Genomic DNA, 26,646 nt, shown 5'->3' with positions numbered 1-26,646 from the left:
GTGAAACAAGAAACTCACTCTCCAAAGTCGCCCTTGGCCTGTATGTCTTTTACAGTTCATGGTAAAATCCAAAACCTTTTACCAGATTGTCCATAGCTTCCTTGAACTAAAACAATCTTAACCCATAAACAGGGCATAAACCTTGATATAGTCTTGGAACATGCTATACTCCTCATTGTTTTTGCTGATACAGACTAACATGGCTACCACTCTGAAACGTATCTAAAACATAGGCTCCTATAATTCATTGAGCCATTTTTAAGCTAAATAGTATTAGGCCTTTTACGCAGAGCTCCAGGGAAACAGCTCAATTCTATGTACATAACAACCCTCATCATGTTCATCAAGAGGATTTCGGTCAGTTTGACATTAAACTGTGTCCACATTAGATGCTATGATAACATATGGGAGTAGCTATTTGGTTGCTTCACTATCCATTTTCCTCTATGGGCCACGCTCCCTGCTTGGACTAGATCTCCTACAATGTGCTATGGCAAACCTGCCAGCTGAACTGCCAAGGTGTATCATGGGAGTTCCCTGGCTGAAATGCATTATGGGAAATGTAGTGTAATTGGGGGCCCAGCCTATAGGGAATGAATGCATGAGGCATCTAAACAACAACAGCCACTAGACTGCCTGACAATTCATGTGAATGCAGTTAAATATCAAACCAAACATACAAAAGGTTTTGACTCAGTTTGATAAACTGAAACAAGATTCAGTTTGGATTTCTTATTTTATTTTATTTTATTTTATTTTATTTATCTGGAACTTTTCATTCCATAAAAAAATGACATTTTGTCTTTTTGTCCCAAAATAGGATGAAAACAGATGTTGAAATATCAAAATTTCCCACAGAAGGGAAATTCCATTTTTTCTACTTACTCTACATAACATAATTTACAAGTGTGTTTTATACATAGGATCTGAAACATGTTGGTACCATTATCATAACAGTACCGCACACCTCACAGATTTTGGCCCTAAGTGACTGTTGGCCTAATTTTGCCACACTGACTCAAGTGTGTAATCTAGAGGTGGTTGAAAACTGGAATTTCCGTTCTACAGCCAATTTTGTGTGGAAGTGGGCTCACCAATTAGTGCATTGCCTCATTGCTGCGTGTGGCATAGCAGGCTCCTCCAGCTGTCTCTGTGGCACTAGAGTTGTCCACTTCTTCTTCTAACTCAGCCTTCTGGGGAGGTTACATTTAGTTAGGGTGACCAGATAGCAAGTATGAAAAAACAGGACAGAGTGTGTGTATTGGGGGGAGGGGGACAGTAATAGGTGTCTATATAAGAAAAAAGCCCTAAATATCAGAGTTGTCCCTATAACATCGAGACATCTGGTCACCCTATGTTTAGTCCAAAATTTCTAGGGCAAAAGAAGCTTCCAATACATTAAAAACTCTTCTCCACTACCCAGGCTCACTCCTCTGTGGATTCTTCTCCCCTTCCCTGGTGCTCTGGATTGTCTTCCCGCTCCTATCATGTGCACAGTGACATCTCCCAAGGCTTTCCCGCAGAAGCCTGGCTCTAAATTCAACAGTCTTTCTCCCCCTTGTGTAAGGAACAATTGTCCTGGTGATCAAAAGAGGAACCCAAGCCCTCTCTTCTCCCCTAGGTTCCAGTCCAGGGCACTGTGACAAGCTAACCTGCTCCTTAAGACTTCTCACTGCTTCCCTGTGGTTCTTCCAGCTGTAGCCTCTCTTCAGGCCTTTCCCACAGCTCCTCCTAGGCTTACTCTACATCTGCCCCTCTCTAGAGCCTTCATTTGCTCTCCAGCAAACAGAGAGTAACTGAAGGGCTCTTCCCCTCTCTCCCTGCAGCCTCCTTTTCATCCCATCTCCTTGTGTTTATACTCACCATCTAGTACTCATTCAGGCTTCCTCGGTTTATAACTCACTCACATGGCTCCATCCTCAGCAGCATGGGGTATACACTTCATCACCTTCAGCATATCCTTCGGCCTTGAAACTGGAATTAAAAATGAACATTTCAAAATTCCCCATGAAAGTTTCAGAAAAAAACCAAATTGTTTAGGAAATATCAAAGTGATCTAATTGAAATATTGTGTATTGATAAGGTCTAAGTCCTTCATTTCAAAATTCATTTGGACTTTATTGCTTCAATTTTTACTTAACATACTATATTTATGATGACGTCAAAGTGAAGCATTTCAACCTCACTCAAACAAACATTTCAATATTTTTTCATTTAAAATGTCAAAAGATGAGATACCTTCCTGCAAAATATTTTGATTTCATTGAATCGGCATTTTCCAATAGAAAAGTGTTCCAGCCACACTTTTTCAACATTCTCTCGTGTATTCCATGCTCTCATCATTACTCCTTCTGAACACAATGGGGTTATTTGTGTGAGTGAGGTTCCCTCATGTCAGTTGAGTTTTCAGGATTGGATCCCACTTCTCCATCTCTGCACACACCCTTCTACTGTCTCCTGCTAGCATTATGCTACATGATTTATAAAACCCTAACATATGACTTGTCCGTTAGGTAGCAAGATGACACAATTGCCTAGCAGGTTCTATATTGCCCTAAGCTGCTTGAAACATAGCTAAGATTTTTCAAGCCTTAGGGCATGTCTACACTTACCTCCGGATTGATCAATCCAGCGGGGGTCGATTTATCACACCTAATGGCGATAAATTAACCGAGTGCTCTCCCGTCGACTCTAGTAGTCCACCGGAGTGAGAAGCAAAAGCGGGATCGACGGAGAAGCATCAGCAGTCAACCTACCGCAGTGAAGACACTGCACTAAGTAGCTCTAAGTACATCGACTTCAGCTACGTTATTCACATAGCTGAATTTGCATAACTTAGATTGATCCCCCTTCCTCCAGTGTAGACCAGGCCTTAGTAAGAATTTACAATGAACTTCCAGTTACAGAGTTTCCAGTCTTAACTGTTCATTTTATTTTATTGGGGAGAGGCAGAAAAAGGACAGGATTTATATAACAATACATTTCTTTTATAAACAGTTACACCTGTACAACAGAATGATTTTATGAGACAGCTGCCCTGTCATTTGCATTGAATACAATTCTCTCCCAATTTTATTAAATAGCTTCCTGTAATAGGCAACTGTGTTTTGGCCAGTCCATCAAAATTTCACTAAAGGCAGGTTTCATTGTACAGTCGAGGCCCTTAAAATGTTTCCTGTAACCTTTACTGTTAGGTAAAGGATTACCAAAATGAGCAGATATTTCCTGAATTTATGCTAGGGAAGGCCACTGGTATCCCTAATCCCTTATTTAATGGTGGGAGGGAGGGATAAGATAAAGGAAACTTTTAAAGGTATGCAGCTCCTTCCAAAGAAGGATCACAAAATATGATATAAAACACTAATTAATTCTCACAACTCCACTATAAAGTGGGTAATTGCTTTTATATTCATCTTATTGATGGTTCATCTGACACAAAGAAAGTCCACTTGCCTAAGTTTACACAATAGGACAGAAATGGAACATAGGAGTTTTGATGCACAGTCCCTTGGTCTAACCAGAAATGACCAGATTCCTAAACCTGCTCAACCTCTTAGTGACACCCAATGCATTATATATGTGTCTCATCATTTTGGTCATTGCCTAGTAACTTGTCCTTTTGGGCAGGGATCTCATCTTCATGCGAAACGATCGTGATTGTGCTCAATAAATAATAATCACCAGACTACATTGCCTCATTCCCACGACTTAGACAGGAAGCTCTCTCAAAATATAAATTACATGTCGAATCAAGACGCGTTCATACTAATGGAGGAAGAGTTAGCCCTGGAAGTACTGTATGTACATAACTCCCTGTGTGGCTAAACTGAGTATCAATGAAGTTAGCTAGAATATGCTTCATCATTAAAGTCTTGCTTCAGAAACGGCACGACAGCTAAAACTTTTTTATTATTATTATTATTTGAATGCTCAGAAGAGATAAGAAAACCAGAAGAAGAACAGATGTGTTAGAAGTGTGAAATGGATTAACATCAAAGTCCCCTGGGAAAATCTGAAACATGAAATGAAGAATCCTGAATGACAAGAGCTATTCAGAATGCATTAAAAGCTCCGCAGTGCATTTTGGTGCTGTCTGTATGAGCAATGCAAGGCCCTGTGTGTTAAGGGAGAGATGCTGATAATGAAAGCTCTGTGAACTTGGGGAAATTCAGTTCATTGCTGAGAACTCACCTTGTGCCACGATTCAAATGAGACAAAAAAGGAACCCAAACTGATGATTGCCAATGTTTATCGTCCTCAATTATATGAAATGAAGAAATAATTTTGAGGTTGGACTAGTAAGGCCATAGGTGAACCAGTAATGATTTAAAAATAAAGCCCTTCTTAGTTATATATCTGTGAAGTGTTTAAGGCTCTATATTAATATTAATCAGATGATAATTTGGACATGGATGGCATATTCTGAGAATCACAGAAGTTAAAGAGGGAAGAGACCAGATACGCAAACCACGCTTCATCTTTTTGATTCTACCCCATTGGTCCATGTTAAACAGATTTCTGCTGACCTAACTACATTTGCACTCACCAGGGATCTCCTGGTGACAAGTGCAATTGGCCATACTGTATTCAATCCCAGGGAGCTACTGGTATTTGCAATGTGAATGTCAAGGACTGAGATATTACTCCAGTTTTTGACTCAGTCAAATCTCACTAAAGTTAAAGGCAGTTTGCATGTATAAAAACTAAAAGGCTTCAGCACTTAGCCCCAGCTAATAGATTAATTTAATTAACTACAGTTTCTGAGTATAAATCTCAGACTGGACATTTTAATTAGAAAGGCAATGTCATTAAGGGTTTGATCCAAAATCGATTGAAGTCAATGGGAGTCTTTCATTTGACTTCAGTGGGCTTTCAGTCAAGCCCTGATAGAACATGGGATCAAGGTATGCCCAAAGTAATTCTGGATACCAAGCTCCCTTACCCCAGTTTTCTATTTATGTGGGCCACAGCTAATTGACTCTTTGGTAGTTAAATGAGGGACAACTGAGAGGCTGAAGTGACAGTATTGTCCCAAATGAAGTCCTAATCTCACAACAGCAGGAGAGTACAGTATCATTTAAGGCGGGCTATTTCTTGTGATAATTATCCAAATCACCTGCAGTAATTGAACCAAGGACTTCAGCATTGACAAGAAGATGATCCTACTACTTGACCTAAAGTACCAGACCTTCAGGCCTGTCAAGAGTAAGCCAACCTCATTCAGTCCTCACCATGTTGTCTTACATGCAAGGACAATTTTGGGTGAATCAGGGTATTATGATTGGTTAATAGCCTCTCGGCTAGTACAGTTAGGGCCTGATCCTGTGAAGAACTGATCTCCTTCAAATTCCCATTGACTCCTACTGATCTGGGAGGGGAATATCTGATTGAAGTAAAACATGTCTTTTAAGGAAGATTACAATAAATAAATAAATCCCAGAGTCTCTGTAGAACCAGAAATCATCAGAAAAGCTAACTTCATAACCAAGCTGGTAACCTTCATACAAATTACAGCAGCAAAATTCTGTAGACCAAGAGCATTCACTGATTGGAATGTTGGCAGACACATATCTAGTTTCATATTTGGCAATTTTTTTATCTATTTGTTTGAGTTTGAAAATTTCTGACCATATTGATTCCTGCCATTCTCAGGAGTATCAAAGTTTGACACACGTGAATTTATGAAATAGGCTATTTCATTTTTTTGCACCTGGCTGGTAGTTAAGTTCATATATTGTCCAAAATATGTCATGAGCTTTACAGACTTTCCAGCTTAGTCATATAGACTGTCAACAAAGCCCATGACTCATAGATTGAGATACATCCAGTGCATTGTCCACAAAGATAATTGATTTTTTTTAGCTTCTTTTTCCACTTCTTTAAACAGCCAAAGCTTATCTTTGAAATTACATAGTTCCACTCCACACTGTGAGGGCTTGTAAAAATATAACTTTGAGTTATGTTTATTTTCATTCTTTTAAAAGAAATACAGAACATCTTCCAGGCTGAAAGTTTTGTAGTTGGAAGAATCTATTCTAACAGAATCTATTAGTTTGTAAATCAATATGCCCTGTTGATTAATTTCATGATGAAAAATGCATATGCCTTTAGGCTCTGTTCCACTTACTTAGAGTCTGGCTTCATTATTGGACTAAACAGTGCGGGCTTAACTCTGCCTGCCTTCCTTATGTTCACTACTACTCATACACACAAATATTTCCATAGAAATTAATGTTGTTCCTTGAGGGGGGCAAGGCACTGCTCAATGTAAAAGTGATAGAGCTTGACACACTGAATAAACATTCCAGCATAGAAAACACATGAGAGAGTCTAAGATTTTCACAGGCCCACACATGATTTGGACAACCATTAATTTTAATGAGAATCAAACAGGCAAATCCGATAGGCAACTTTGTTAAACCTCAGCCTGGCTTCAGATAAGAAGCCTCCTCAAATCACTTAAATCAGAGATGGCCTGGGAACACTGAGGTTCTGCTGCTAGGCCTGTGATAGCATTTGATCCTGTGCAGCAGAGGTGAGGGTGCTGCATGATTAGGATGTGGGTAAAAAGTGATACATAACACAGGAGAAAGTGATCCTGTGCTATGGCTTTGCCATGCAGCTGACATGTTACTATTTCCTAATAGCAGGAGTTAGGCCTGTCATGGTATAATTCCCCACTCTGAACCTTAGCGTCCAAGAGATGGGGTACCAGCATGAATTCTTCTAAGCTCAATTATCAGCTTAGTACTTGTAGCGCTGCCACCAACCAGGAATTCCAGTGCCTGGTACACTCTGGTCCCCCCAAAGCCTTGCCTGGGGAACCCCAAGACTCAGAGCCTATGGATCTTACCACAAGGAAAGTAAACCCTTTCCCTCACCGTTGCCTCTCCCAGGCTTCCCCTCCCTTGGTTACCCTGGAAGATCACTGTGATTCAAACTCCTTGAATCTTGAAACAGAGAGGAAAATAAACCTTCCCCCCTCCTTCTCTCTTCCCCTCTCAGATTCTCCCTGAGAGAGACAGTAATCCTAACACAGAGAGAAATTAACCTTTCTCTCCCCCTTCCCTCCTTTCTCCCCACCAAGTCCCTGGTGAATCCAGACCCAGTCCCCTGGGGTCTCACACCAGAAAAAAAAAACAGTCAGGTTCTTAAACAAGAAAAGATTTTAATTAAAGAAAGAAGAAACAGTAAAAATTATCTTTGTAAATTTAAGATGAAATATGTTACAGGATCTTTCAGCTATAGACACTGGGAATACCCTGCCAGCCTAAGTATACAAGTACAAATTAAAATCCTTTCAGCAAAATACAAATTTGAACTCCTTCCAGCCAAATACACATATGCAAATAAAGAAAACAACCATAAGCCTAACTCGCTTTATCTACCTAGTACTCACTATTCTGAACTTATAAGAGCCTGTATCGGAGAGATTGGAGAGAAACCTGATTGCACGTCTGGTCCCTCTGAGCCCCCAGAGTGAACAACAACCAAACACTAACAGCACACACAAAAACTTCCCTCCCTCAAGATTTGAAAGTATCCTGTCCCCGATTGATCCTCTGGTCAGGTGACAGCCAGGCTCACTGTTCTTGTTAACCCTTTCCAGGCAAAGAGATATGAAGCACTTTTGTTCTATTAACTCTTACTTATCTGTTTATGACAAGGCCTAAGTGTGTATCTAATTGCCTCATTAGTATGCTGGGGATCACACAGCCCTTGTCTCCACAGACACCTTTATACACATTTCACTTTTATGAGTACAAGAGTGGACACACTGAGGTGTTGAGATTTACTAGCGCCGAGCATGGATGTCTGTACCTGTGCTCAACTTTACTTTCACCAGTAAGTTCTACTTGCTTTTGTGCTGGTGTATGAAAACTTTAATTTATGATAATTGGAGATATAGCCAGCGCCTAGAATGCACCTTGAAAGGACAGTCTGTCCCCTTGCCTTCATTAGCAGGACCAAGTGCTGATTTTTGCCCCACATCCCTAAGTGGTCCCCTTAAAGATTGAACTCACAACCCTGAGTTTAGGAGGCCAACGCTCAAACCACTGAGCTATCCCTCCCTCTAACTTTGTTTGGCTTTCTGTGCAGCATGTCAGAACTCACAGAATTAAGGACAAAGAGTAGGTCAAATGTCACTCCAGCAAGAGCCACCAGTTATTGTCCAAGCCCAAAATTTTCGAAAGTGGCTAATAATGGTCAGTGCCTCAATTTTTAAATGCCCAGGTGGCGCCACCTTAAAAGGGGTTTTTGCAGAGGACAGATGTTCAGCCTTTTCTCAAAATCAGGTTGGTTTAAAATAGCTCATGTTGGTCACCCAAAGAGGGAGGCATCAACTTGTGACTTACTTCTGAAAATCTTGTCCCAGCTTCGTCAAAGACTTCAATGGGTGACCAGCTGAGGAAATTGTAAAGAAACAAATGCAGTTTTGTGCATATTGGATACATTATGAAATAATTAGTCATGTTTCAGTTTAAATAACAGGAAAAAAACTTTAATTAAGACTTCTAATTAATAGCTGAAAGATTAATCAATCAATAATTATAACTATGATTATTGGGTGCAATTGTGCTTAATTGGAGGGGCTGATTAATGATCAGAATAAACCTTGCAAAATTTCTGACTTGAAAATGGTAGGAAGTGAGGATTCCAGTCCATAGAGTTAAAAAGAAATCCAAGAATCATAGAAGATGAGTATTCAGCTGCTTAGTCACAAAAGACAAAACGTGATTGAAGTGGAAGAAAAGATTCCATTGTTAGGCATATAAACGATTGTATTACTAATCTGTGAAAGTTTTCCATTACTACAGAAAAAATATTCACCTGAAGAAGCTGAGCAAGCCTGCTTCTGAAATCAACAAGCCTTTATATTAGATATACTGGCTTAAAGAGAAATTTTGGATCTGAATAGCCCCAACCTTTTAATGATGGATAGCAATGGAGAGTGGTCACTATTCTAAGCACTATCTGGAGCTGCATTTTGAAAAAGGTCCTTTATTTTCATAATAGGCAGAATCATCCCCCTGGTTTTCACCACCTCTTCTCCCCAAGATTTAAGATGTCCAAAACCAAGATCCAGATCTGAAGTTTGGAGCTCTAATTGTAAGGACCAAGAGACTGTAGAAGTCAAGTCTTCCAAATCAGAACCAAGTGTTAAATTGGCCTCCTTCCTGATCAGATGTATATGGCATACCTCCATCGAGAGATGAAGAGACTGAGAGGAACAGTTAGATCACACCTCCAGACGGCAGTGCAGACATACTCTAGTCCAGGGATCGGCAACATTTGGCACACGGCCCATCAAGGAAATCTGCTGGCGGGCCGAGATGGTTTGTGTACTTGCAGCATCCACAGATTCGGCTGATCGCATCTCCCACAGGCCACGGTTCACTGTTCCAGATCAATGCTGGAAGCGGTGTGGGCCGAGGGATGTGCTGGCCACCACTTCCCGCAGACCTCTTTGTCTCAGAGATCCCCTGCCTGGGTCAAGGAAAAAACATCAGACACATTGCTTAGGCAAGGGATGAGCAGTGACTTCTGCTTTTGTACCAGACACTGTTTGTTCTAATATCTTTTCAATCCATCCCTACCCAGTTTGTCATATTTCTGTTGTACCCTGTCTGTCATGTGGATTGTGAGTCTGTTGAGGTGGCGACTGTCTTCTTTGTTACAACACCTGCCACAATCAGTCCCGGATTCTCAGCTGAGGTCCCAAGGCAATACTTTAATACCAACAGAAGTGCTCACCCTTACTGTTGTCATCAGTGGGGCAACACAGAGAAAGCTCGCACTGCCGCTGCTTATGTTCTGTCTCCTTTGAGAACAGATAAAACACTTTGGCCTTCAGAGCTGTCATTCTGGCTCCTTTTGCAAGCCCTTTACCTTCACCTAAGTACCGTTCTACAAGATTTCAATGTAATTGTCAATGCAACATGGATTTTATGATGATGAAAGCAGAATCATAATACACGATTACTCATACTGCAGTACACAGTCAATAACAGCTTTCTCTTGGTAAAGACCATGGAACTAGGCCCTTATAGCTCAATCTTGCAAGGTGCTGAGAAGAGGCCATTGGTTCTTATTACTAAGCCTGCCAATGTGAGAGTGGTTTGTTTCTTAAAGACACACTGGAATAATATTTCAGTATGCCCCTGGACCCTAATCCCATCACAGAATCAGTGTGCATGGACATGTATGTCTGCACTGATGCTGCATCAGGGGATGGACAACTCAGATGACTACTGAAAAAAGGCAAATTAAACCATATCTGAAAATATTTCCAAGTAGTCTCCATTGATGTGAACTGTCCAATTCCTGGCAGTAGCCATTTTAATGGTAATTCCCACAGGAAACTTACCCTGCTGACATGTGTCAAGACAGGCAGGCCAGAGCTGTGGCTGGAGACCCGGTGAACCTAAGAAAATTTCTGCAGCTGACATTAGTAATTATTTTTAGTAATATTTTGTTCTGGATGAAGGAGAAAAGCTGGGAGTAGATACTGTCTCTCAGATGAGATCCCCTCTCCCATCGGGAACAATTCTGGCTGAGTTAGCCAGAATTTCTCTTGGGAGAATCTGGGAAGAACCTGCTGAGTGGTACCACCACTACCTCAGGAGAAGGCATAGCATACACTTTGCTCCACCTAGCCAACTGTGATTGTGATGTGTGCAAAGAGGTAGGGTTATGGCTATTCCCTCACCTGGCTGCTCTCTACCCACTTTCAGATAGGTAGCACTCAAGATCCACTAGCAGGGAGCAGTGCCAACGTTTAGCAAGGGAATTCTATCTATGCTGTATGTGGGTCTCAAGGAGAGACAAGTAATCACCCTTCAGCCCGTTTCCTGTGTCCACATCTTCGCGGGGTCAGTCAGAATCTAGCCCTTTCCATAAGATGAGGGATGATCTTGTGGTTAAGGAACAGGAAACTGTCATTCAGTTCTTGATTGTGCCACAGGATTCCTGTGTGACTGGTGGCAAATCTTTGGGCCTCAGTTCCCCATCTATAAAAGGGGATAATAATACTAAGCCATGCCCAGTTAGCATGTCACTCTGTCTCCCTCAGTGATGATTAGACTTAACTTTCTTTCTATTTCTTTGTCTGTTAAGACAATAAGCCCCCGAAGAAGCTCTGATCACAGTTGGGGCTTCTAGATGCTAGATGTGTAGTTATAAAGGTGTGATAAATAAATGTGTAGCAATCATCCTCACAAAGAGAGAATATTGACTGTGGGTGAGGAATAGTCAGGCCAAACAGATTAACTCTTAAACATCAAGGATCTTTTTTCCTCCAGGCCTTTTTTAAATGTTCTCCGCAATGCTTCAGCAGCTTGTCTGCAACCATCAACATTTTTTTTCTTCCTTTAAACATTTTTTTTTAGTAAATTTCATTTCACTGAAAGATGAGGGTTTGACAATCTTAAAATTTCCCTTGTATCCATAGAAGAGATGCAGCATAGACAGAATAGATGCAGGTTTCTCCCTACTCCTAGGTGTCTGTGCCTTTGTTTTGAGCAGGAGGGATATCTCCACAGAAGGAAAGGGCTGTTACTCATCCTCATTCCCATTTTATCCTTGGTCTTTATGCTGGGATATCAATGTGGGGGTTGACTGTGGTACTTTGGTTTGTATGTGAAACAGGCTTCTGTTCCTTAGACACTGTGCTGAGGTTACCCAACTCATTTTCACAAGGCCCAAGGCACAGCCATCATCTGATAATCTCTTTCAGAGTGTAGTTTCAGGCTGATTACCAATTCATCCAGGAACCCATGGGAGAGGGTTCCTATGAACCACTCCTCCCCCCGTCTCCCAAGCTATCCACCACTTGATGACTTGCTATAACATGGCCACTGAGCAATATTTTGGAAGCAGCACAGGAGAGGTGCTTTGTGAGGGTCACCAGCTCTCACTGCTGTCGCTGTAATATGGTCACTAAATTCCCAAAGACAATATTACTGCAAATCATCTCAAATGTGCTGCAGGCAGTAGAATGATCCCATAATCAAAGAGCTAGGTCTTTGAGGACAAGTTTAATTACTTTAATCTATACAGCCTGGAAAACATAATGGTTAATGGGGTAATCTACTGAAGTATTTGGAATTTTAAATAGTATAGACTATGCCCTGTATGAGACAAATCTCAGCACAACAGAGATGATAAAATCAGGAGCATAAATGGTGACTGAAGGGAGCCTCAGATGTTCATAAATCAATAATTGATAAAATGTACTCTTGTGTAACTAAGTAGAATTTTATGCTGTAGGTAGAATAAACTGGTTACATGATACTATGGTGCTCAGTGGAATTATGGAATGAGCTTCATTCATTCACTCTAATTGCTGCATATTTGTATACAAACAGCTTAAATGGGTCTATCCATTTTACAGGCTATAAAGCTCCAAGCAATGCCTGTCCTTTGAGTCCAAAGATGGAAGCCATGATATTGTCCCAATACTGAGTGTCATGCTGCTGAACCTTCTGCAGAACAGCAGATACATATAGAGACTGATGTTCTCAATACCTCTGGTCATGAGAGAGTCCAAAGCAGTTTTCTGTGTCCAAGTCAATTTCCAATGAAGATATTAATCCACCAGAGGCAGATGCTGCGGGAATTTAAGAATGAAGTGATTGAGCTGCTAAAAAAAACAAGTAATATCTCATTAACGTCAGCTACTGGAGGTGTTATATCTATCTTTTAGAAAGACATTACAGATGAACAGGGGAACTACAGACCACTGACCCTCATATCAGCAAATGGATGAAAACAAGTTGCAGTGGGGGAGGTCTAGGTTGGATATTAGGAAATACTATTTCACTGGGAGGGTGGTGAAGCACTGGAATGGGTTAACTAGGAAAGTGGTAGAATCTCCTTCCTTAGAGGTTTTTAAGGCCCAGCTTGACAAAGCCCTAGCTGAGATGATTTAGTTGGGGTTGGTTCTGCTTTAAGCAGGCAGTTGGATTAGATACCTCCTAAGGTCTCTTCCAATCCTAATCTTCTACGATTCTATGATAACTGAAAATAATATAATAAAACAGCTGGATGATCACAAAATGTTAGAAACAAACCGGTGAGAATTCTGTAAAGGAAAATGTGCCTCTTTAATTTACTAGAATTATTTTACAATATTCAATATTGACTAAAGAAGAACTAGTTGACAATCTTTTGGGACTTTCAAAAGGCTTTTTGGGAAATTCTCTCACAAGAGGTTATTAAGGAAATGAATTAGCCTAGGAATAATAGGCAACACAGTACAGTGGAGTAGAAAGTGGCTAAGAAACAGCAAGCAAAGACAGGAATAAATGATCAATTTTCAAAATGGCCTGGCAAAGCTGGATGAACATTTGTTTTCACGTGAAATGGAAATTTGTCTTTACATTTTTTAAAATTTATCACAATTGTAGGGATTTTATCAAAATTGTAGGGATTTTGTTAAAACTTGAAACCACATTCCCCCCTTCCAAGCTTTTGACAATGGAAAATAAAAATAAAACAGGTTTTGGTTGTTGAAAACTGAAACATTATCAGTTTTCCAATGAAAGCCTGAAAAAAATAACACATACACACACATACACACAATTTAGACAAACATTTCAGAAGATAAAGAGTTTTGAAGATTATGCCCCTTTGATAATACTGATTGATCCCTTGTTGGTACTAGAGCTCATTGCATAGTACAGAGTTCAGTATATTAACGGTTTAATGAACTGAATCCTACAGTTTTGATTCATATCTATACAATGAGGTGGTGGAATGGGCTGATGAATTGTCTCTTGGCTTATTGGGTCAGAAGATGTAGGTTACAGACCCAGCTATACCACTGGGGTATTCTTACAAAACTAAGTCAAGATGTTTGTGCATCATAATTCTTAACACACTTAAAAAAATTGTGAACAGTTCTATTAGCAAGTACAGTTTACCCGTTTATCAAAGGTGCTGATTTGGCTTGGTAAATGGCTCTACTGCACTTTTAATTCAGAATCAAATTTATGCAGCTGTATCGTTTAGATTCTCTAACGTCTTGTAGGGATCTTTTCCATACTTTCTGGAGAACGGCTTGCTTTGTGCTGCTGATTTTGCTATATGCTTTTGTTCTCCTGAAACAATTTTAATCATTCCCAAACTGAAGGTCTCCTGAGAACAGGATAGGGAGGACAACATAGTGTCTGTTGGTCTAAATAGGAAATGTACCAGTGAGCTTTTTCACACCTTGTAGAATTTCAATTTTCCCTTTAAAATGTGGATTAAACAATGTAGCCAAAAGCCATATGCTTCTCTGTCAAACATTTCACTTACTTGGGAGTCTAGAGGCAACTGGAGAGTTCTCACTGCCAGAATAACTGCAGCAATTGACTTTCTTGTTTTTAATTGGAATGATATTTGTTGCAGGAATAGGTGCAGCTAACTGGCATGTGGCAGTGCTAATTTCCCCAGCCATTCAATGCACACACTTCCTAAGTGGCCATTCTTATATAGCTGGAGGAAAATAACCGAAATGAGTTGCCAGACTGGCCTGTATCCGCACTGATCTATAACAGCTGCCATTGTACAGATTTTTAAATGCTAAGTAGGGGTGTGCTTGGTCAGCCCTGGGATGGGAGACCACCAAGAAACACAATGAGGCATCCCATGTAGGATGATCTGATGGTCACTTCCGTCCTGAAGCTTCATGTATCCATGAAGTCAGCACTAGACCATGGTACTCACCCAGGGGTTGCTCTGCTCATGGATGAGAATTGTATGAGATTGGACACAAGGTCCTTACCAAGTGTAGTTCTCTAAAACATCTCTTCAAGTCTCCAACAGGTATGGGCATCAAACATACTCTGCCCAAACCCCAGTTCAAGCTGTTGCTAGATCCTAATAAAAACAATGATTAATATTAATTCGACCCCTTAGCCTCCTGTCCCTTCAAATTTGCATTGATAACATCCACACCCTTTTTTATTTTCTTGTGGCCCCAATCTCTCTGCATCATTATGGCTGATGTCCTGCACTGTGTTACTCATCACTCTGCTTTAATGCTTTGGAATTTTGGGCTGAAACTCATCTTCAGAACATTGGAAATACTGTGGTCTATCCACCTAGTCTAGGATCCTGTCATCAACAATGGCCAGCCACTTCAGAGGAAGGAGCAATAGACCCTGAGGTGATGGGATAAACTACTCCTAGGGAGAGGTTCCACCTTACTCCCAATTGTTTGAGTTAGCTAAGCCTTGAAGGATGAGGAATTTGCTTCTCATTGTCGCTCACGTGAATTTTGGCAGACAGAATGACTCTCCTTTTCCTATGGAGCTGTGTATTTTGGAATATCTACACCGAGGTCTGTGTGGAACATCTAATAGGAACTTGTTGCCATAAGAACATAAGAATGGCAGTACTGGGTCAGACCAAAGGTCCATCTAGCCCAGCATCCTGTCTACCGACAGTGGCCAATGCCAGGTGCCCCAGAGGGAGTGAACCTAGCAGGCAATGATCAAGTGATCTCTCTCCTGCCATCCATCTCCATCCTCTGACAAACAGATGCTAGGGACACCATTCCTTACCCATCCTGACTAATAGCCATTAATGGACTAAACCACCATGAATTTATCTAATTCTCTTTTAAACGCTGTTATAGTCCTAGCCTTCACAACCTCCTCAGGTAAGGCGTTCCACAAGTTGGCTGTGTGCTGTGTGAAGAAGAACTTCCTTTTATTTGTTTTAAACCTGCTGCCAATTAATTTCATTTGGTGACCCTTAGTTCTTGTATTATGGGAATAAGTAAATAACTTTTCCTTTTCCACTTTCTCCACATCACTCATGATTTTATATACTTCTATCATATCCCCCCTTAGTCTCCTCTTTTCCAAGCTGAAGAGTACTAGCCTCTTTAATCTCTCCTCATATGAGACCCTCTCCAAACCCTTAATCATTTTAATTGCCCTTCTCTGAACCTTTTCTAGTGTGAGTATATCTTTTTTGAGATGAGGATATCACATCTGTACACAGTATTCTAGATGTGGCCATACCATTGATTTATATAAAGGCAGTAATATATTCTCAGTCTTATTCTCTATCCCCTTTTTGTGGGGGGAAACGCCCCTGCAAAACTGGCCATGCAAGTGAGATTTGACAGAGTGGCTTACATGGAATGCTGTTACCCTGGCTTTCCTGCCAGACCTATAAGGATATCCCCAGTCCATTGCTTATTATTCAGCTATTTCCTCTTGGGTGCTGGACCAAAACAGTAGTAACCTGCAGAAGTGCATGTTGATTGACTTCCTGTCACTGTTTTTCTATGCTACCCTAGCCTCTGTGCACAGCCTCGTGTGCATCATGCTTACTTGTGCTGCCTCTGCTATATGTTTTTGTTTTCCTGCATTTTTCAGATGCATTCCCAGTGCCTGTAAGCTTTTGGTTTTTTGTGTCTTAGGGGTTGATTGAGCCCTGAGCTTTACTGGCCTGGGTAGTTTGTTATAATTTGTTTATCCAATACCCAAGGTGGGATGAGCTCTTTACACACGAATAAAAGACACGGCCCACAACCCAATGAATTTGCAATCTAAATGGCTGCATGACATACCCAGGGAAGAGAAAAAAGAAAAGCCAAGGGAGTGAGCAGGGGGAAATGGAGGGCAAAGATTGCAAGTACACAACCATATGTTGGTTCTGCACACGCTCTACAGGTTATTAGTTCTGTTCTGATACTACCTATGAGCAAGTATCCACAGCTCACCACTACTATTTGCTGACCTGAGCCCAACCAGGTGAATGGACAGTTCAATTGCCTTTTAATAGACCACAATGACTGCGCTGATGAATGCTCTGCTTCTTCTTCACTCTCCAGAAACCTTCTTGCCGAATCTCATTCATCATCACAGTTGGTTGGGAAACTGTTTTCCCGTCCTGTGAAAAAAATTGAGATTTCATTTTTTTTTCTCCATCCTGAATTAAGATGAAAAGTAACAAACTTCAAAAATGTTCACAAACTGAAAATCGGGGGTGATGAGAGGGGTAGGTTCAGGTCTATCAGAATCTTAATTCTTCTTCTTCTTCTTCTTCTTCTTCTTCTTCTTCTTCTTCTTCTTCATATAATTTGTTTAATTTTTAAATGAAAAGACATTTTAAACTGGAAAACAGAAATTTTTGTTTAAAAACATTGAAATGGAATAATTCAACCATTTTTAAACTTTTTTCCCAGTCAAGAAATTAATCGAGTTTAATCCTTCCCCCAACACACAAAATTGATGTTGATGAATTAGCATTTTTCATTACTTTTCTGTTGAAAAAAAATCCTTTCTCTCTTTCTCATACACACACACACTCTCTGTCTCTTTGTCTGTCACACACACTCTCTCTCTCACATACACACACACACTCTTTCTCTCTCTCTCTCACACACACACATACACACACACACAATGACCTGTTTGTAAAATACCTTTGTATGTATATACAAGGGTATATACTTTGAGATAGGGGTGTGATTCCAGGAGACATATCCACACTAGCTCTGATTAAGCTAGCACACAAAAAACAGAGTGTAGCCATGGCTGTGGGCAAGGCAGCAGGGGATAGCTGCCCTGAGTACATACCTAACATCTCAGATGGGTACATACTTGGGGTGGGTAACTCCTTGTGCTGCCATGGTTACACTAAATAGATCAGAGTATTTCCCCTTGAACTGGGAATTACGCCTTCCAACCTGAAGCATAGACATACCCTAAGACTAGGTATACACTGCAGTGAAGTCCAGGGTTTGAACTCAGGCTCAAGCCTAACCCCCTCCATCTACACACAAATTGCACTAACCCAGGGCCTCATACAGAATTCTCACTTGTTTGTTTCTAACATTTTGTGATCAAAGCCTGAGTCAAGCTGGGACCCAGGGTTCAAACCCTGTTGCTTTGCAGCGTAGGCCCAGCCCCACTGGACTTGTGCTCTGGGAATCTGCCAAAAGTATTCCAGAATCCAATGGGCCAACTTTCTTTGTTCTCTGGACAGTCAAGTTTGGTGGACAGTTAAGTTTTCCAAAACTACTCTATGAAGAAAGAGTGCTCACATTTTGGAAGGGCTCTAGGAAGTCTGGGATATGGGTGGTAGAGCTCAGGCCCGCATAATGCAATGTAGATACTGACATGTGAAGTTGGGATCCAGGGTTCAACAATTCCTAAATCGAGATTACAAATGAGCTCAAGCCCCAGTAACTCAAGTTCTACTAACTCTGGCGTTACACTGCAGTGTAGACATACTCTAAGAGTGAGTAAGTGATGTAGACCTCGGTAGTCCCAGAGAGGAAAACAAACCGTATAATTGTAGCAGTTGCCAGAGTTATCCTTTAGTTCAGGGTGCCTAGAGGCAAACATCTGGGGAGGAGAGGATCACCTGGATTTCAAGCCCAGTTTTCCAGGCTCGTGTGTGAGATTTACCTCAGTTTGCAACTGTGGCTGCTGCCTGCTGCTCTTGAACTATTTACAAGTTTCCTCCCTCCAATGGTTGATAGTTTCCCCCTGTGACAAGCCTTCCTTTTCTTCCTTTAGAAACCTCCATAAGAACATAAGGACACAAGAACGGCCATACTGGGTCAGACCAAAGGTCCATCCAGCCCAGTATCCTGTCTGCTGATAGTGGCCAATGCCAGGTGCCCCAGAGAGCGTGAAGCTAACAGGCAATGATCAAGTGATCTGTCTCCTGCCATCCATCTCCATCTTCTGACAAACAGAGGCTAGGGACACCATTCCTTACCCATCCCGGCTCATAGCCATTAATGGACTTAACCTCCATGAATTTATCTAGTTCTCTTATAAACCCTGTTATAGTCCTAGACTTCACAACCGCCTCAGGCAAGGAGTTCCACAGGTTGGCTGTGCTCTGTGTGAAGAAGAACTTCCTTTTATTTGTTTTAAACCTGCTGCCTCCATGTGCAGCCATTCAGCTGCAAGTCACAAAGCCGAGATGTGCTTGCTTGGTAACAGTCCCTCAGAGCAATAAGCAGGGCTACACCCCAGACAGTCAATCCACCTCATTTTTGGGAGCTGCTTGACTGGGATGTGAAGCCTGCCGAACAGCAGCTGATTGGAGCAAAGCGCTATTGAGAATTCGCCAAAAGTTTATTCTTAGCTCTTCCTCTCAGCTCAGGCAACATGTTTAACAGCGTTTGCATTTTGTAATGCTTCCTTTAGTCACCATGGCAACCATTAAAACCTAAGGTGTGCGTATGACTTGCACACTCGTAATGCTACTGGCAAAATGAAACCTGGTCTAGGTTACTGCCAGTTGCTATTGATTCAAAGGATCAAAGTATGCTGAGAAGGCAACCAGAAATAGGCCTTTGGCTAGTACTTTGGGAACAAGATTTGACTGGTGTGAGTCACTGTTCTGGACAGGTTTGGAATTGAATCTGTCTGGCTAGTCATTCAAACTGGAGTACAGGAATTATTGCTTCTGATTAAGTTACACTTCCTCTTTGAGACCCGCTAAACCATATATGTCAGGAATGGTATGTATCCCTAGCTCATTAATGTAGAGCTGAAGCAGACCCTCAAGTACTATAGTAATGTGGGCTATATAAGTACTGCGAACAGACAGATCAACCAGGATTTTGTCCTGAGAACGCACAAGATTGCACCAAATGACAGATCAAGGTGCCATTTCCTCTTGTGAGAGTTCTGTCTACCACCCATGCAAATAATTCACTTTAAGGGGGGCCTGATTTCCCTCTCAATGATAGCAGCTTTTTGCTGGTATAACTCTATGGTGTTAAACCCATGTAAAACTGTTGTAACAGAGTGGAAAAACAGATGCTGCTCCACAATGGAATCCCTTATTGTGAAGTCATGTCTCTCACACCACCCCAGACAACTTTACGATGAATCAAAACCTGCAACATCTAATACTGCCCTTATGGAGAAGTCCTACAGAATGTAATAGGGTTGAAACCTATAAGCCACTATAGAAATTATATTGGATTCTATAGAAATGACTGTAAATATCCATATAATTGACTAAGGAATGCTGTCCTTTCACACCATCCTACAGCTGTGAATGGATAATAATATCCCTGCATTTAGAATTATCTATATCAGTTTAAAATTATTTTGCCAGTTTACCACTCTCTTAAACGCCAGGAATTTTCAGACCTCAAAGTACTTCACAAAATAGCACAGGATTATGATCTTAATTTTACAGTTGGGTAAAGGGGGCACAAACAGGCCAAGAACACCCAGCAATTCCTGTTCACTCTCTGAGTGTTGGAAAATAAATCCAGATTGTACTGCATTCTGAGGTCACCCTTTCACACAGGCTGGCTGCAGCATTTGTCAAATCCATTCCCTCCCTTTTGGTAAAGACTAATCCTCCCAGTGACAGGGGACTTGGAAACATTTAATGTTGCTTCTTGAACATGGTTTCAGTTTTCCAATATACCCTAGAACCCACGGAGAGTTGGATCAGATTAGTTTCCCGTACAAAATCAGCCTCATTCTTTGAAGCTGTTAGTCAGAATCTTGTTTAATATCCTGCAAAATACATGAATGTTCACAGCCAGTCCAGAAAAAATGTGTTCCCACCTATGCTCCAGTTTGTTCGTTATTTCAGGTGCCCATTGCAGTGAGTGTATGGGGTTTTTTAGCGTTACTTTCAAACTGGCATATCCAACTGCTTTATAGTAGGCAGACAGTAATCTGTCCCGTTAGCTTTTGAATTGTGCAGATTTTTGCCTGCTTAAAATGAGCAGCCAGTTATAAAGAAGCAATGGTTATGCAGTGTTTTGCTTTTTATGTTCTGTTGCATACTTAAGGTTTGCAAGACTGAGGAAACTGCAGGTAAAAATTCACAGATAAAGTGGGTAAGTAATATCTTTTATTGGACCAACTTCTATTGGTGAGAAAGACAAGCTTTTGAGCCACCCAGTCCTGAAGAAGAGCCTCTGTATGGCTCAAAACCGTGTCTCTCTCACCAACAGAAGTTGGCCCAATAAAAGACATTACCTCACTCACCTTGTCTCGCTAATATCCTGGGACCGACACGGCTACAATTACACTGCATACAACAATGGTAAAAAATCAGACACTCACTGCTTCTAGCATCAGATATTCTAAGCCAGAGTTTCACCTGCTGTACGTCAGCGTAGCTGCATTGGCTTCAATAGAGTTCAGTAGAGTTCCAGCCCTTTCTTTTTCAGTTCTGATCCTCCTTATGGAACAAAAAGGAGTGCATGAAAAGACAATGTGAATGATACTGGGCAGTATTAAGGGAGTATAGTACATACCCTACTGTCCCATAGGAAAGGGCTCTGATCATCATGTTTGGAGGGTTTCCTCAGTACGTGAGAGCTATGGGAACTACTCTGGACTGGGATTCAGCCTAGGAATGGTCGAAGCAATGTTATAAAGCCACAGAGGGAGCAGCAGTGATGACAAATGCCAACTATCTCTGCCTGGGATATAGGATCGACAGAATGGGTTGCAAGCAAACAAGATGTCAGGTCTTGTTTTAATAAAATCTTCCAAGATCCTCCCACCCAGCAACAAACAAACAAAGAAAAACACTCCAGCCATCTCCTCTCAGGAACATAGATATGAAAATATTATGACTATATGAGAGAATTACACTGAACACCTAGTCTAGAATGGACAGGGGCAGCGTTCTCCAACCTTGCTCCAATGTAGGAACATAAAAACTGCTGTACTTGAGTGTGAGTGTAAATTCCTGCTGCTATGGGCAGGTTATTCTATAATTGTTCATGACATGATTTCACGAACATCCCTCTGAAGCAATTAGTACTGGCCACTGTCAGAGACAGGATGCTGTCTACAGGTGATATACTCCTGCTTGTCACCATAGTACCTGAGCACCTAATTTGCTGTAATCCTCCTCGGATTGTGCTCTACACCACTACAGTCCATTTCTTCCTAATCTCATCAAGAAGAAAGCTGTGGATTGGGTGATCTCCTGTTGAGTAGCCTCCCTAGTGGAAATGCACAGTGTTCCTGCTGCTGTTCTAAGACATCCTGACATTCAGGGGTGATGTAACAAACCAGATTCCTTTATGGATGGTGAAGGATAGCTTAGCATTTATTTTTCTTGGTTTGTCTTGAGTTCTGCACCTGGCATCCATTGCATAGCTGCTACTCCGAGATCAGGGAAATCTCTGCAGCAGTGGTAGCTGGAGAACTCCTAAACTTGGGACCTGATCCTGAAAGAGGCTAAGCAACTGAAATCTCCCTAGAAGTCAAAGAGTGTAACAGCTGTTGGATGCCTCTCAATACCAGTGCCCTAAAGTGCAATCCTAAAGCCCTTACTCAAACTGTACACAGGGAAAACTATCTTTGAAGAATTGGAGGTGTTGCCTGAATAAGATGATTTTTTTAAAACTAAGAGTATCACGGGCCCAGACAACAGTGAACAGAGATAGGAAAAAAAGAGGAGGGACCTTAGAGCCTAGGGAGATCTTGACAAACCCAAGAATCATAAGACCAGATTCTCAACTGGTGTATAGTGTAGTAACAATAGTAGATAACATAGTTATAATACCGTGAAAAGATATATGGTAGGTCCTTATCATGCCTTCAGCTGCATGTTACTCACCAGAGAACATGGATGTAAGTTACATGCATTAGAAAATAAGCTATGTAGCCTACACTGAAGTCAATGAGACTGTGCCTGCGACCAAGTTCTGACTAATGGGAATAAAATAAAAGTAGCAATAACTTTCTTCAAACAAGAAGGTGGTGCAAGCATGAGAAGATGGTCAGAAATCAGGAGATCCTGCAATCCAATCATGGTTCTGCTGATGCCTGCCTGCATAGTCTTCAAGCAAGTCACCTCACCTTCTGATCTTAGTTTCCCCATCCATAAAATGGGAGAAAGAATACCTGCCTAGATCATGAAAACACTGGGACAAATTCTTTCCTATGCTAGAGCTACACTTGGCAGACGATGGGGGAGCATGCGGGGGCAGGGGACCAGATCTAGTTCTCCGATTCTGAGGGCTGGGCCTGATGCTACTTACTGTTTCTGCTGGGCAGCTGTAAGTTATGCTGCTGATGTAGAATCTCTAACCATCTGCCAGTGAAGCAGAGCTACACCATCCCCCAGATGTGCCCCCTGTGCTGGGAGAGAATAGGGTCAGAGACTGCATCAGTAAATTCCCTTACAACAGGGAATTCTCTGCTGGCAAATTACATCTGGATTATCACCCGTTTACACTCCCTGAGTGGTACAGAGGGTCCTGAAACCAAGCTTGAGAAATGAAACTGTTTGCAAGGTTTTAATTAGTTATTTCCTGTACAGTGCATTGGACATGCAAAGTGCATTTCAAAATGCTAATTGTTCTGACTGAACCCACACCCCCCCGCTTTCCAGTGCAGCAATAACCTGTACACAGCCTAACTTACTAGTATACACACTGCAATTGTGTGTCTTCCTCAAGGGATATTTATCTTCCCAGCATGACTGCTAAGATAAATGCTCAAGTTTGAAATTCAGAAGTGCTTACTGCAGGGCATTGCAATAAGACCAAAATAAATAAATAAATAAATAAACTTTTGACAGTCAAAACACTTACATACATTATTTAGCCTTTTAATTGAAATATATTTCATAATAGATTTCGTAGCCGGCAGATTATTTTTTTCCAAGGCGTTTATTTTTTTCTGAAATAATAATATTTTTTAAAAGGCCCTTTTGGCTCCCTGTAGCTTTAGAGAAATACAGACAAAATTCTTGAACAGCAGAGTGCCGCAAACTGAACAATAACAGTCAACATAACAATTAGAACAGTTTGTTATAGGGACGGGGAATAGAACTATCTTCAAGGAATATTCCACATACAGAGCTGTTGAGTCACTAGCATTCCGAGCTGCTTCTCTTCATCTGAAGGGGAGCAATGCCACACAGCAGCTGCTGCAGGAATAGCAGCCGCAAGAGGCATTGTCTGGAGCAGCAAGAAGCTAAGCTGAAATGATTTCGCTTTATTTTTTATTTTTCAAGAGCCCCACTGATGATCTTTAAATTCTCTCTTATTCCCTCCTCATGCAAGAAAAGGTTTGAAGTCATTTTCTGATACAGCGGTCCCATGTGCACGCCTCTCTGTTGCCACGGGTCACTCAAAAGGATAATTTCATCTGTAGTTTCAGGAGATGCAGAGGAGCTGGATCCACAAGATTTCTTTGAGAAATGTAACTGATGATTATTTTGCATTGGTATTCCTTGCTTTCTGTCTTTCCAGAGGTGTTATTTAATCTAACCGCCAAGTTGTATTTACTGTTTTAATGAATAGGGATATGTCTTTTTGTTGTGGTTTTATTGTTAATTCTCTGTGTAGCACCTTAGCACAAGAGATTCTTTAGCCATATAATCTTTTATTTTAAGCACGGGGGACCAAATTCTGATTTGGGTTATATCACTGTAGGTCTGAAATGACTTCAGCAGGGCCTTTTCAGATTTACATTGATGGAATTGAAAGCAGAGTTTGACTTAATGTGTTTGTAGACACTTGGTGGCCGGGAAGCATTCGCTAAGATTTTTTCGTACTCTCATTTCTACCCAGCAGCTGGTTTGCTAATTGCAAGAGGATCTTTTATATATTTTTTTTTCTTAGCAAAATGGTGGCTCCAGGATCTCAGTGTTACTTGCTCAAACTTGGTGTCTTCCATGGACATATTTAAGACCTCAACATTTAATGCAGCCCAAAATATAATTGTTGTCCTCTGCGCTTGGTATAAGGAAGTAGCATAGTTCAATGTGTGTACTAAATATAACCAAGGGCCCAATGCCTTTAGGAAGTATTTCATCAATCCTATCTGAAGAATAAGTTATTTGGATCAGATCCTCAGCTAGTATATATTGGGATAGCCCCATGCAAATTTACACCAGCTGAGGCTCTGACCCTTCCTATACTGATTTCCTCAGAGGAGAAAATATGGGACAGAACCTCATCTCTGTTGCATCAGTGCAAATGCAGAATCAATTAGCCCAGATCCTCAGTTTGTGTAAATTGGTGTAACTCTGCTATGGAACTATGGTGGTTTATTCCAGCTAAGGATTTGGTGCATTAACTTCAATAGCCTTGCTCCAGATTTATACCCTGGCAACTGAAATTGGAATCTTGTCCAATATTTCTTTCAACTGCGTAACCTTTTCAATAGTGCATTGCTATTCTTATTTCCACTCCTGCCTGAAAGATTAACGAAATAACATAATGCTGATAAGAGTCTCAGTAAAGAACTAGAACAAATTAATTACAAAAGGTAAAAAAGTAAGTTTTTTTTTTAAACTAAGAAATATGAAGGATTGATAACAGAAAGGGAGAAGGAGTAAGAGCTGATTTGCTGATGATCTCTCAGAAGCCACATATTTAATTCCCAGAACTTCTGATTTCATTAAGAACTTCAGCCTTTTCCAATGGCAGCACAATTCCTGAGAGTGATAAAAGCATATGGCAATGATGGTGGAACTGGTAAGACTCCAGAAGTAGCACTCTGTCTCCTAAATCAGGAGGTTACATCTTCAAGTCTCAACCGAAGAACTCAATCTTCCCCAAATCCCATAAATCTTGTTATACAGGGACTCAGTTTTCAAAGTTTCTAAGTGACAGCTTAAAAAAGCTCCCTTCTGTTGGCTCATCTCTAAGATCTCTGGGTAAAGAGAGTGCTAGCAAATCTCAATAGAATAAAGAAAGATAGTCACAGAATTTCTCAATTGCTACAAATTAACTGGAGCTGGTGAAAAATACCTTCCTGTTGGCTATGGAGGGATGCTGAGGACATAGGAGTAGGGATTTAGATTTATTAGGAACTAGGAAAACTTTTTGGAAAGTGGGAGCCTATACAGGAAGGATGGGCTCCACCTAAACCAAAATGGAACCAGATTGCTGGCACTTAAAATTTAAAAAAGTCATAGAGCAATTTTTAAACTTAGAGTTGGGGGAAAGCCGATGGTTGCGGAGGAGCACGTGGTTTAGACAGAGACATCCCTTAGGGGAGGATCTATTAATGGAGATTCATGTCCTAGTAAGGAGGAGAGGATTGAAGATTATAAATTATGGGTAGGATCTGAAAAGAAACAGTCAAATGAAAAAGAGTCCCATTCAATTACATCATATAATGGCAGACAGCTAAAAAATGACATGTTTTTAAAGTGCTTATATAAAAATACTAGAAGTCTAAATAACAAGATGGGTAAACTAGAATGCCTGGCATTAAATGAGGAGATTGATATAATAGTCATCACATAAACTTAGTGGAATGAGGATAATCAAAGGAACACAGTAATACCTGGATACAAAATATATCATAAGGACAGAACAGGTCCTGCTGGTGGGGGACTGGCAATATATGTGAAAGAAAGCATAGAATAAAATGAAGTAAAAATTTTAAGTGAATCAAACTGTACCACAGAATTGCTATAGATAGTAATTCCATGCTCGAATAATAAAAATAGCAGTAGGGATACATTACCGACCACCTGACCAGGATGGTGATAGTGACTGTGAAATGCTCAGGGAGATAAGAGAGGCTATTAAAATTTAAAAAACTCAATAATAGTGGGGGATTTCAACTATCTCCATATTGACTGGATACATATAAAAGGTTTCTCGACACCTTAAATGACTGCTTTTTGGAGCAGCTAGTCCAGGAACCCACAAGAGGAGATGCA

The sequence above is a fragment of the Gopherus evgoodei genome, chromosome 6, assembly GCF_007399415.2.
Source record: "Gopherus evgoodei ecotype Sinaloan lineage chromosome 6, rGopEvg1_v1.p, whole genome shotgun sequence".
NCBI classification, from domain to species: Eukaryota; Metazoa; Chordata; order Testudines; family Testudinidae; genus Gopherus; species Gopherus evgoodei.
The sequence above is the reverse complement of the archived record's forward strand: the minus strand, read 5'-3'. Positions refer to the sequence as shown.